The 13,374-nt window shown below is 38.9% G+C and overlaps 1 protein-coding gene across 7 annotated transcripts in view; it reads right to left on the reverse strand.

Annotated features, from left to right (window-relative positions):
• The window catches only part of LOC107696444 (synaptotagmin-2-like), a 57,729-nt gene that overhangs the window by 21,308 nt on the left and 23,047 nt on the right, over positions 1-13,374 (reverse strand). The window contains exon 1 of one of the 7 annotated variants that reach the window (XM_016496774.1): positions 2,238-2,525. The exons of the other annotated variants lie outside the window; for them this stretch is intronic. The gene's annotated coding sequence lies outside the window, so the exon portion shown is untranslated. Of the gene's footprint in view, positions 1-2,237; positions 2,526-13,374 lie in introns of those variants that run through there. 7 annotated transcript variants of the gene reach the window in all.

A 13,374-nucleotide genomic window follows, 5' to 3' on the forward strand; every position in this document is an offset into this window, starting at 1 on the left:
TTTTTTTTTTTTTATATCATAACATTACATATATAAATATATTATATTAAATACATTTAAAAAAATCTGCTTACATATTATAATTTTATATTTAAATATTTAAAAAAAATTATAAGTTTTGATTCACACAGCCACAAACCTTTAATATATTTTAGGACTAAACTATTTGATTGTATATTAAAATTTCATATTTTAAAAAATTAGAAAAAATGTTTATAGGCTTTGATCTGGATAGTCACAAACTTTTAATATATACTACTATTTGATCAAATCTGTCTATCGATCCCTTCATCCATAAATACAAATCCGGGAAAACTGATACTGATAAAAATTATAGTATGAATGCACTGCCAGAAGCTTGATATGTACATGTAAATCTATACTGATATGTTGGGTCTGCAGAGGCTGAACACTGGACATGTGATCTGTCTGAATTGTGGAGACGAATCATTTTACAGCTCGCTATAAAAGAGCAATCAAGACAATCGGACAGAACTGGGATATGCGGTCAGTCGGCGCACTGGGTTTCACCCTGATAATGTGTGTCTGCGACGGGGACACACACTGGATTTAGACATACATTCATCTAGATCACAACCGACCTGGAAACAGAAGAACTTAGAGAGTGCAGAGTGAGATTTTGCTTCTGTTGGTGTGGAAAAACCAGAGAAACAAATCCATGAGGAAATCAATAAGGTTAGAAATTGTATCTACCGTAAGGCAAATCAAATTTTAGCTAAAGCTCAAACTACAAACAGTGATATTTTTGTGCTCTGTCATTGATATGCTGTTATTATAATATGTACTTCTTAACTGCCTTAAAGACCCTGTTAGCATTCACGTTCTCCTGAGAAACATCCTCACACAACCAGAGATCTTCATAAACATCTCATCTTATGAATGGAGACAGATAGTCACATCTGCTTCACTGGCACAGCCGCTAGCATGACAGCTATCCTAATGCAACCCTGATAACATCCATTTACAGTAGTCTCTTCACCCTTGGCAATGCCAGCTGTACTGAAGAGCCTGGCTATCTCAGAGATCTCAAACTCTTCACTGCATCTCAATGAAACTGCATCTGTTTCTGGAACATCTGGAAAGGGTTTTCTCCTGAGGAGATCTGTGACGGACAGTCCTGCAAATCATGAAAAGGGCCAGATTATAGAAAAATCAATAACCAGTCCAATCACCCAGCAAAGCAACTGAATTAACCAGCACAGCTGGTCACTACCATATGTAGTGCTTGCCTACTTAGACGAACACTACATAAAAGGAAAAAAAAAGAAAAAAGATTGTTCGATATGATGTTTAGGGACAGGACATGACATGACATGACATAAAATAAAAAAAAATAAAAAAATAAAAAATAAAAACGGCAGTGTCAGTCCATGACCAGCTGTACAGAAAACATAAAAAAAATATGCAAACTTTGTGATAAGAAGGAAAAAGAAAGAAAGAAAGAAAAATACATTGTATAGTAGTGTCAGTCCATGAATAGCTGTACAGAAAAAGTTCAAAAAAGAGAGAGGAAATATATGAAAACTGTGTGATCAAAAATATAAATAAATAAATACATACATACATAAATTTCCAGCCATTTCATGACCGGCAGTACAGAAAACTAAATAAATAAATAAAATAAAATAAGTTCAGCAGTGTCAATCTGTGACCAGCTGTACTGGAAACAAAGTTTGTAATCACAGTTTCTGCCAATCCAAAACATATAAGTACTTTTTTTGTTGTTTTGTACAGCCAAACTTGGACAACAAAGCAGAAAACGGCTCAAAACTGTGTCTATGCTACCTTTCAAAGGTTTAATACAGCTAACCTTAACAAAACCTTTTTTTTAGGAATTAATTAGCTAAACCAGCACTAACATAAACCAGTCTGGGCCGATGTGGAAATAATTTCAGCAAGGTAAAAACAACTTTCACTCAGTCTCAACTATATGAATACATTAGGACTAGCAATTGACATGGCTGTCTTTGTGGGTTTCTGTACATATTGTACACAAGATTCTACATGAAGTAACTTGATCTTCAGGGCTTCATGCATTCATGTCCCGCTTCTGAAATCAGGGAGTGAATGCAAACTCTATGATGCAGCAGGCAAAACGAAAACAATCTGCTATTGTCCTCGCAAACAACTATTAAACAGCATGAAAAATGTTAGCATGCTTTTTGGATGGAGTCAATCGGGGAGGTGGGGTCTTGCAGAAATGGGAAAGCCCTTACCAGGCAATAGTTCTGTCCTCCCTAATGAAGCCACCCTTCCAAAACAGGAGAGCAGCAGAACGCTTCACAGGCTAGAGCGCATCCCACGATCTCCCTCGCATCCGCACAAGCTGCAGTCCCCCCACTGCAGTACAGTCTGAGTCTCGCTGGCGCACACTCCCCACTCTTTCATTAGACACAAACCTCCCTTTCAACTTTACCTCACAGTCGCTCTATCACTACCTTTGAACTCTCTTCTGTTCTTCTGTCCTGTTTAGCGTTACTATCTTTCCTCCTGTCCTCTCGCTGTCTCTCGCTCTCTCTCTCTCATTATGGATTCTGCTCACACTCGGCCGAATGCAGTGTGCTACGCCCTGAACCGCTAGTGGAGGACAATCTCCACTGATCAATATGTAAAATCGTCCCCTCCTCGGGGAGACTGAGTGGGTTTGGCTGCTGAAATGTCAGGGGGAAACTGCCCAGGTGTGCAGTGAAACTTGTGCTGCATGTGGGAGGGAAACAGAATAACAAAACAATATGATGCAATTTCTCATGCAAGTCTCTAGGGGCCGGTCCGTAATAAACCAGGAGATGTGTGGTACACAATCCTGAGAGGAGAAACAAAATGAAGAAATCTAAACTATGTGCGGCACGGTTACTGTCAACTCTGTGACATTTTGCCAGACGTCTTCACATTATGGGTCACATTGTTATGGAAATATTCATAAAAATAGCCACAGTTACAGCAAGTCCTGAATTTTTTGGATGAGGGCTGCAGTGCTGGCATGAGCTGTTATGAGTTGTTGTTTCTGAATAAAAAAATTAAGTGCAGTTTTTAATCAACTGCAATACTCGATGTGAGCCAGGAATGCTGTGTTCTGTCGCATTTTAAAACACAAACTGCTCCTGGGGCAAACTGATTTTGATGATTGGCTGAATGGCAGGACAGATTTTTAATTGCACGAGAGACTAAATATTAAACTAATAGGTAAATAAACTAGCTTTTATATTGTATTGCATTATTATATTTTACATTGTTGAGTGGCACTTTCCTGTGCAAAACTCACTGCTATGATGCTGGGAGTTGTGGGTGGTTGCTAGGGTGTCAGGGTGGTTGCTAGTGTGTGGTGGTTGATAGGGTGTTTGTTGATTAGTGCTTTCCAGCATAAAATTCACTAACATGATGCTAGGATATTGTGGGTGGTTGCTATTGTGTTGCTAGGGAGCTAGGGTGGTTGTTGCGTGGTGTTTTCCTGTGCAAATCTCACAAACATGATGCTAGGATGTCGTGGACGGCTGCTAAGGTGTTATGGATGGTTGCTAGGTTGTTGCTAGGGAGTTGTGGGTGGTTGCTAGAATTGTTGTTGAGGGGTGCTTTCCTGTGCAAAACTCATCACTCACAACCTGCTAGGATGCTGTGGACAGACGTGTTCTGGATAGTTGCTAGGGAGTTGTGGGTGGTGGCTAGGGTGTTCTGACTGGTTGCTAGGTGGTGCCTTACTGTCTTACATTAAAAAAAATCTCTGTGATATTCTTGTCTCTACATATGACTTGTGTCACTTTTTCAATGTGTTTCTAGGGGATTTTTTGCCAGTTTTATCATCTGCTAGGCAAACATTTTACTGATCTCTTCAAAAAATATCCACACAACTCTTTGTCAACAAACTGCACAATTTGAGGTGTCATTCATGGCTGTAAAACAAACAGGATGAGTTACATGCCGACATTAACACTCAAATCCCTATTTACAATGAGCAGTAATAGCAATAGCCAACACCACTACTAATCAGATCCTGTGCTGTGCAGAAGAGTTCCCTGAGCTCATTTGAGTCCAGACAATAGAAAAAAGGATGAATAAAAAAATATGCATGAATATAGATGGATATGAATGAAATATTCATTGCCCAGTAGGCTGCAGTGCCCTGTGATCTCCCACAATAGAGAGCTGACAGCGCAGCAATAGAGCTGATGTCAATACTGATTATTCAGAGAAATTAACAGCGGGGGCGAGAGAGAGAGAGGGAGAGAGAGAGAGAGAGAGAGAGACAGACAGACAGAGAGAGAGAGTGAATGATGGGAAAAAAGCCCTGGCTCGAGCGCAGAGGGAATAGAGCACTGACAGCACTGATGAAGATTAGAGAAAAACAAAACCAGCAAATGCCCACATCAGAGGTCAACCGATACTGTTTTTTTGTTCAAAGCCAATGACATTAACTAAATAGAACTGTTATTATTAACCATAGTAAAATTATTTTTAAAGATTATATTTTATAAGTAAATTTATTTAATTTTTTTAATTAAATAAACCTGAAACAAAACAAAACATAAATATTAAATTAAAACTGAAAAAAACAGATGAAAAACAAACACAGAAATGAGAAGTGAAATAAGGTAAAGTTTAAGTACTAAAATAAAGATTATAATAAATATAATAAATGCTGATGTGAATTTTGAAAGCATTATAGTTAATATTGTGTAAATCAAGTGTTCATTTAGTTTCAGTGGTTTTCTGTGGATATTTCTCTTTTATTAACTATAGGTTATCGGCCACTGTGTTCCCTAGATTACACTATTGACATCAGCCATTAAAAAACCCCAGATCAGCTGGGAACCAGTGCATATAATTTAAAATAATTTAAAAAGGGCGTATGAGGTAGGGTTGGGCCGATAGACGATGCCATCGTCCATCGCCGATGGCTGATAGACATCACAATGTTGAGTTGGTGTCCATTTGGAAAATCTGTAATAAACAAATACACAAATTAAACAAAACAATGATTCATTGCCATTTTAGAGGTCAATAATGAATTCATGACAATTTTCCATGACCCTTGAGTTGGGTTTTTAGTAGGGATGTGCCCGAATCCGAATATGGTATTCGGAAAGGTAATGATGTGTACTACGGCACCCCCAAAAGGGAATAAATACGAGATATACGAGAAAAATATATTTCAATGCTTTCTCTCACAATTATATAATTGGGTAATTATCCTGTATATAAATTGCGGGCATCAGGGAGCCGACATTGAAATCACTTATGAATGCGCGTTTGCTTTTTTACTTTCACTTTCGAGATTCGCGATCACATGTAGCCTACTCTACTATGGAGTGGCACTAATTAACACACATTTCACAATGTTAGATGTTTGTCAGTGGTACTCAGGATCTGCAAATCATTCGCCATCGTCCTCAGTCATTTCTCCTTACTCTGTTTATGTGGTAAGTGAAATTTTATGTACTGTAATGTAACAGGCAACCATTACACCGTGTCTACACCGGACGCGACATTTGTCACATCAGCTAAAGCTAAATCTAAAAGCATTTATCGCATCAGCTAAAGTCTGACTGGACGCGACAAAGCGACCGTTGAAGATCATTTGAAATTTGTGTAAGCAGGTCATAAATAGAATGCGGAATTGTCATGTCGCGCCGCATCCAGTGTAGACAGCATCACTGATTATAATGAGTTCTATAGACTGATCTATATATAATGAATCGTGTTTTCCCTTATAAGGATTCACGCTTCAGGCACACCCCCTAACTCCACCCCCACACCCCTCCCCCTGCTCGCCCCTGCCAATGTCATCGTCCATCGCGATGTTTCATTGTGGACTTCGTCCGATGCCAATTTTGTAGACATCGTCCAACCCTAGTATGAGGTGTACAATTTTTTTTTTTAATTAAACAAACTTTTATTTTAAATTCAGTTTAAAAAAAAAAGATCACAACCTTTCTGTTAACTGGCCAAGTTGATCACAAAAACTGCCAAATATAGGTAGATTAATAAATGCCTGTATTTATCTGCAAGAAAAATGCAATTTTGTGTGTTCATGTCACTTTTAAAACAATCTTAAAATGGCAAATATCACATATTGGCCAATATATAACATTATTAACATTATTACCACTTAATGAAACCTCAGTTCGTTGGTTTTTGGGAAATGCTCTGTACGTGAATACTCTAGTGTGCATGTAATAAGTGCTGAGGTGGCCTGGGTCCATGCATTAATAACACAGCCCAGCCGGCCCATGCCAGATGGGATCTGTCATACCCGATTCAGCGGTCCTAATTACGCCTGTCACGATAACAACTTTTTGTTGTGCGATATATTGCCCCAGAAATAATTGCGATAAACAATATTATTGTCATTTCAAGACCATTTTATGCCACTGAATATATAATCATAATATAAAAGCATAATAATGCAAGAAGGCCAACACACTTTCAAATGACAACAAACTTTTAATTCTTAAGAATACTTAGATCATGGAAATTAAGTATCAAAATATTAGATAACCTCAAAAAACTTGAATAAATAGTAAATAAGCATTTTCTAACAAAAAATGCAAAGTAACAAGTAGAAAAAAATAAAAATTCTCAAATAACTTGAGAATTCCTACACATGGAGATTTTTCCATCAACAGATTTTTCCCGGACCTTCGTTTCTCTGTAAATTAAGGGTGCACTGTATTGCTGAAAAAACACAATCCCTACTTAGCAGTCAGATGTCTGTATGCACAAAGGCACAGATCCCTAAACAAGACCATATCTGCAGATTAAACTTTTTTGTAGAAGCATTTTTTAAATTTGAACTAGCACCGACTACACCACGTTATGTACGAGAAGCTGCAAAAGACACTGGCGTAAGTGGAATGCAAAAAACATGGTTACATAATTTTTATGTAAATATAATGGGCAATATATTGCGTCACCAAAAATGATTGAGGTCATGTACATATATTGTGCAACAAGTCGATATATTGATTATTGCAACAGGCCTAGTCTTAACCCATGCAAACTAAGCAGCACTTCCAGGTACTGCTTTTCTATGAAACCTGATGTATGTGCACCAAAGCTGAATCACCAATTTGAGTGAGTCAATATTAAATTCATAAAGATTTACTCAACGGTTAGTGAAGGCTATTAAATGTCAGGAAATACAATAACCCTCAATTATCACTGTAGACGTTATAAAGATCATTATGTCAGGCTTTCAAGTCCCTGATGGAAGATATTAATTTCCTGACAATAATCTAACCTACATCCAGCACAAGAAATGACCTATATAGACAACGATACATGAATCTAGCAGCTCAAGTCCATTTAATTAACCCACAATTGTACAAAATGTCCCAATTTTAGCTCTAGAGAAGCCTGTGATTTCACAGGAAGATGTGACTTCATGAATTAACAGTAAGTGTCACAGATTCAAGTGCTATCTTTAATTCCATTCAAGAAAGCGAGGTATGGTTACATCACACAGTTGACCATTGTCCAGTTATTTGGTCATGAAATGACTTTGCACTTACGCTGACAAGAGTACAATTACATCAGATTCTGCACTCTTTCTCATATTTGAAATCACTGTGGTGGAAAAACTGCATAATTCTGTAGGAAATAATCTGTTCAGTGCAGGTCTAATATAGTCAATAATTAAACTGAACTTACACATGATAATGTACCAGATTTTTCTGCTCTCATGGTTCACTCGACACAACCACATTTCCATTCATGACCAAGACAAAAAAACCTTTGTCACTGCGACAGAACCTCTTTCACTGATTGTTACATGATTTATACGCTGAAACAGAATGGCTATCCCGAGCTGGGTGGATTTATGGCTGCGCTGGAGCGTTTGGGTGATGTGTGCAAGCAAGCACAAGCTGGGGAAGAGCGACTGAGAAGCCCCATAAAGTCTGCCATGTTGAATAGGATGTTTCCTAATTATGGCATGACAACATAGGAGACACACAAACTGCAGCAAATCTCATTTTCTTACTCCACTTCTTTCTGTTGCATTTAAATAACACATCACCAATCCCAAATGGAATCTGCACTTTTTTCCAATTTTTTGCAGTTTTGAAGGTAAAAATCGGCTGAATTCTGTGTAATAGATTTAAATATGGTGAAATGCATTCAAAAGAGGTGAGAACTTTTTGAATAATGGACGTTGAAATTCTGCAGGCATGAATATTAATTAAAATATTATTTAAAGGCACAATATGTAATTTTCGCCGCTGGAGGGCGCATATTCAAAATAAACAAAGAGGCAAAGGCGTAGTTTGATGACGCCGTGACTGAGTGTGGAATCATGGGAGTTGTGGTCTTCATCCCCACAGTCGATGCAATCCGATGATTTATTAACGTAGTGGAATGAAGCAGGGTGAGGCTGAAAGCCGTCGAAGCGAAAACGAGGCCGCTGAACGAGCGCGACACAGCTCGAAAGCAGCGGAGCTTTTATTATGCAACAGTCGACCGCTTCCGCTTCTTCCGGTCGTGCGTATGTGGGGAAAAAAAAGAAACGCTCTTTTATCATACTAGATACATTTGAAAGTTCTGTTATAATGCTACTCTGTGCGGTCGTCACCGGTCTATAAGCACGGGGTGGCAACTGCCACCCTTAAAATGAGCTTTGCCACCCCAGTTGCCACCCCAAAGCAGCATATGGGATCGAAGTGCATTGAGAGAGGAGCAGCGTGATTTAAACTGAAGCGGGGATCTTTTGAAAGTCGGAGAGAACGCCGGATCGGCTTTCACCGTGGACGAAACGGAGTCCAGCCCGGGGTCGTCACATGTGGTTGCCGCTTACTCAAGCCAGCCTCCGCTCACTCAAGCTTGCCGGCAGTTCCTCACTCTAGGCCTCCGGCCTCTGCTCACTCTAGGCGTGTGTGACGCTGTGTGTTTCGTTGTGAAAGCAAAACTACTTTGTTTGGCCTTCCAAAAGAGGACACGACTAGTCATATGACCCCTTTAAATTAAAGTTAAGTATTGCATTACATTAGATTAGTAAAAATAACTAACTCATGTTAAGCAAAGGTCAAAAGTAAGCTGTTGTTGTGTGTGAGTGTGCACAAAACTTCTAAATATTTTAGCATAAAAACATCCAAACTCCTCATAGGGAAAGCGGAAACAATATGTTTTTCATCCATCATACTCACCAAGGCAATTACATTCAGTTCAGCTGGATTAATTGATATAATTTGTTTAGTTCAGAAGCCCTTAGGCAGTGAATTTTCTGGTTCAGGCATCAAGTCCTACCGTGATTATACTACCAAAACCCAGTTTACACAGTATCTACCTGTGTTTCATAAAGTACACAAAAAAGAGGCAAAGGTGAATCATAATAGTTTTACACTGTAGAACAAATGATACCAACACACAATACTGTAAAACTTATTGTTAGCGGTTTGTTCAAGTCTATAACTATCAAATGTCACCCCAACCAGCACTACTAATAAAACATTTAGTATTCCTTCAGGCCCACAGGACATATGATGCAGGTATATTGCAGCAAAACTTCCAGGAAGACATCCTGCACAGTTCTGAACTTATTTTAGTGTTTAGACAGATGTTGCATATGTAGTATCTCATACTAAGCACAAAAACATACTCCAAGTATGCAGATGCCAATGCTTTGCAATGTTTTACATATTGAATGTGTTCTTGTGTAAATAGGGTGGCAACTTTTTTAAGTTATAATGCCTTAATGATGGAATTGTTTCTTACAAACATGCAGGTTTTCACTTCATAAGATGTTAAGATGTGTTTGGACTCTCATTCTGACGGCACCCATTCACAGCAGAGGATCCATTGGTGAGCAAGTGATGGAATGCTACATTTCTCCAAATCGGTTCCCATGAAGAAACAAACTCATCTAGATCTTGGATGGCCTCAGAGTGAGTACATTTTCATTTTTGGGCGAATTATTCCTTTAAAACAGATGCGTTGTTATCCAGGTATGACTAGCTTTTAAATTGCTGAGTTTAACTAACTTTAACTATCCTGCTCAGCAAGATTCCCTTCAAACTGACAGTAGAAGAATCAGTAGAGATATTAAATACCTACTATACCTAGTTTAATAGAAATATACCTAGAGAGATCTATCTGTTAGCATTCTTATTCTTATAACATTCTTATTTCAGAAGTCAACGATGTGTGGCTAGAATAGTTTGTGCTCACATAATTGCGTAGAGTATGAATGTGATGTTATCTGTGAATCATAGGTTTGGTAGTGTGGCACATACAGTATGCGTATAAAGATGCTGTGGGGAGAGGTCACTGTAAAAGTAGCTGGGACGGCAGGGGATGCACTGAATTATTGATCTTCCTGAAAACTATTCACACACTCACAAACCAGCAGATGTCCATACATATGAATTGTTTTCAAAAAACACACAAGTTCACTCAGCCTAGAAAACGGTGTGAATATTTAATGTCAACTCAACAAGGGCCTTAAACTACTGCTTTTGTAAGACAGTGACTGTGCAGGAGTCTAAAACAAACTGCCTGACATGGAGGTTAAGGAGGTATGCTGGAATTTACTACGGTAGATTCTAAGGGCAATGCTCAGAAATTAAGAGCTGGCTCCCTTTCAGTTCGTTAGGGTGAATTTGAGTTTTACTTGCCTAAAGCCACTGGATGTTTAGAATTTGAAATGATGACAGGAGGAGGAATTTACTGAATTACAATTCAAAGAAATTCAGTACACAGTCAAACAAGAGGAAATTCAATAGTCCAACACGAGTGACAAATAAACAATTAATCATTAAAGGGGTCATATGATGTTGCTAAAAAGAACATTATTTGGTGTATTTGGTATAATGAAATGTGTTTATGCGTTTCAAGGTTCAAAAAACATTATTTTCCACATACTGTACATGATTGTTAGGGATGCTCCGATCGATTGGCCGGAGATCGGTATTGGCCGATAATCACATTTTATGACTCGATCTGTACTCACTACACTTGGCCGATCTCACGAACCGATCGCAATTTGATGACGTCAACGCGTGATGACGTACATGATGCGTGGGGACATAAATGATTTGGCGCCACAGAAAAATTCACTATTTGTCGTGTATGTTTTGCATGATGATATGAATGGATGGTTCATTTTTAACAGCAGATTCAGTGACGCCAGAGCTGATCTGCGCCTCACTGCACACGTTCTGCGGCGTGTTACGGCTCCACGGGAACCAGAGCTAATCGCGGCCGCTCTAATGCTTGCCAGCCGCGGCACGTTTCTGAAGCAGCTCTCCGCGCTGCTTGGCTAAAAATAGTCTTTTGTGAGTTGCCACAGCGTGGAATTTTTTATTACCCGACCCGAAGATTATCCGCAGCATCCGTGGATATAGGAAAAGCAAAATATCTATAAACTTGCTGCGTAAATCAGACGGACTGAAAATGCTAATTCATTCTCTGCCAGCAGGAGGTGCTTTAAAGCGGGAGAAACGGAGGTTTCCCCAGTAACGGATATACACAAAGCAGTGCTGAGCTCACAAACGCAGGCATAGAACATGTAAGATGAAATGAAAATGACATCGAAAATTTTCTAAAGATAGTCTTCCTTCAGAAATACAGTGATATAAAAACACCCGCGCCTCGTTTTGATTTTTAAACGTGCAGTACGTGCTCATGTTTATTCAATGAAGCCTTTTGGAAAATCGGTTTTGATATTCGAAAGCCACAAATAAATAAATGTATGGGAAACACATCCCACAGCACAACCACCTGAGCCCAACATCAGTCTAGTCATCACCTTAACTTTAACTGCTTAAAACCTTAACTGCCGTGTTATCATCATTTATTTTTAGGTGGTTCATTAAAAAGAAAAAAAAGAAGAGCACACACTCAACGTCAGCCAATGCTTATTTATTAAAATCAGCTGGGGAAATGCAGAACAATGGAAAATCAATCAATAGCCTGACAGAATTCTTCATCTTCATATAACGTTAGCCAACATATTAAAACACAAGTCAAAAACAATAGGAAATTTGATCAAGGAATAGCATTAAAACGGCTTTTAAAAACATACTTCATCATGTAGGCTATATCATCTAAAAGCAAAACGAACAAAAAGAAAGACAGGACCTGAGGCGATTGACAATTCCTGCACTTGAAAAAACGCGCTCTGCAGGAACTGTAGTCGCAGGCACGCAGAGATAACGAAAAGCAAGCCAACAGAATTTCGGAAAGCGCCTGGACATCCCGCACCACCACCGAAGTGGGTCTTCGTTAGATGAATAGACGGCGCGGACGGGATCGCAGTGGCGGCGGGCTGTAGTGAATGACGTGATTGACATTAGCTGGCTTTGGCTAGTCTCTAAGCTAACGCCTACGTGCCTGTATTGAATATGATTACGCATCGCTCCAGTAGAGTTATTGTAAGCCAATTTGACATTACACAGTTTACACAAAACTTTTCAGTTTCCTTCTAATTCAAAATAATCCCACACCTTACTCGTCTTTCGCGTGGTCACTTTTGAGCTCGCCGCAACTGACACGAAGAAAACTCATGCGAGGTCTGAGGTAAAAATTTAGTTTACGCCCAGATACACTTTTAAAAATAATGTATTATTTTTTCCTCACCACATGAATAGTTTATTTGGAAAAAAAATTATCAATGACTGGGGTGTTTTTGTTGGTGAGTAAATCAGCATAGGAAATTAAAATTACAAGCATAGATAAATATAACAAAACAAAGATACAAATGAAATAAGCAGTGCTTTATATTTTTCAGGTAAGTCTAACGGTATTCAAGTACAGAAATTGAATAATCAAATGTAAAATAACACTGCATAGTTTTCACTGTATAAATTAAATCTAATAAATCTGTGTTAAAGCTACAAAAGTGATTTTTCTTTGTGTTTTGTTGTTTGATTAACACTCATAACACAGAAAGCCTCAGGAACATTAAACTGCTGTAAACTAATATGCTGATACACATCCATTTTCTTTCTCAATTGTTTCCCTTCACCTAAGCCATATGCAACTGCGTTTACAAGGATACTTGCAGAGCACAGTATTTCAGGCACAAATAGACACAGAAGTGAACAGAAATTAGTGTTTACGTGCATCTGCGTGGCTCTCACCGTGTCTACACTGGACGCGAGCGGCGCGGCGCAACAAAATACAATGAACCCATTATAATCAGTGATGCTGTCTGTCTACACTGGATGTGGTGCGGCATGACAAATCCCCAACAGTAAATTGCTGCCGCGTTCTCTTTATGACGTACTGACACAAAGTTCAAATGATGGGCAACGGTTGCTTTGTCGCGTCCAGTGTAGACAGACTTTGGGGCCGTTCACATGTCGTGCCTAAAAACACGTGGGAAAACGCCAGTCACGCCGCTTTCTCCTTCTTTCCAAAGCGCTC

This window comes from Sinocyclocheilus anshuiensis, unplaced genomic scaffold, assembly GCF_001515605.1.
Source record: "Sinocyclocheilus anshuiensis isolate Anshui unplaced genomic scaffold, SAMN03320099.WGS_v1.1 scaffold522, whole genome shotgun sequence".
Taxonomy (NCBI): Eukaryota; Metazoa; Chordata; class Actinopteri; order Cypriniformes; family Cyprinidae; genus Sinocyclocheilus; species Sinocyclocheilus anshuiensis.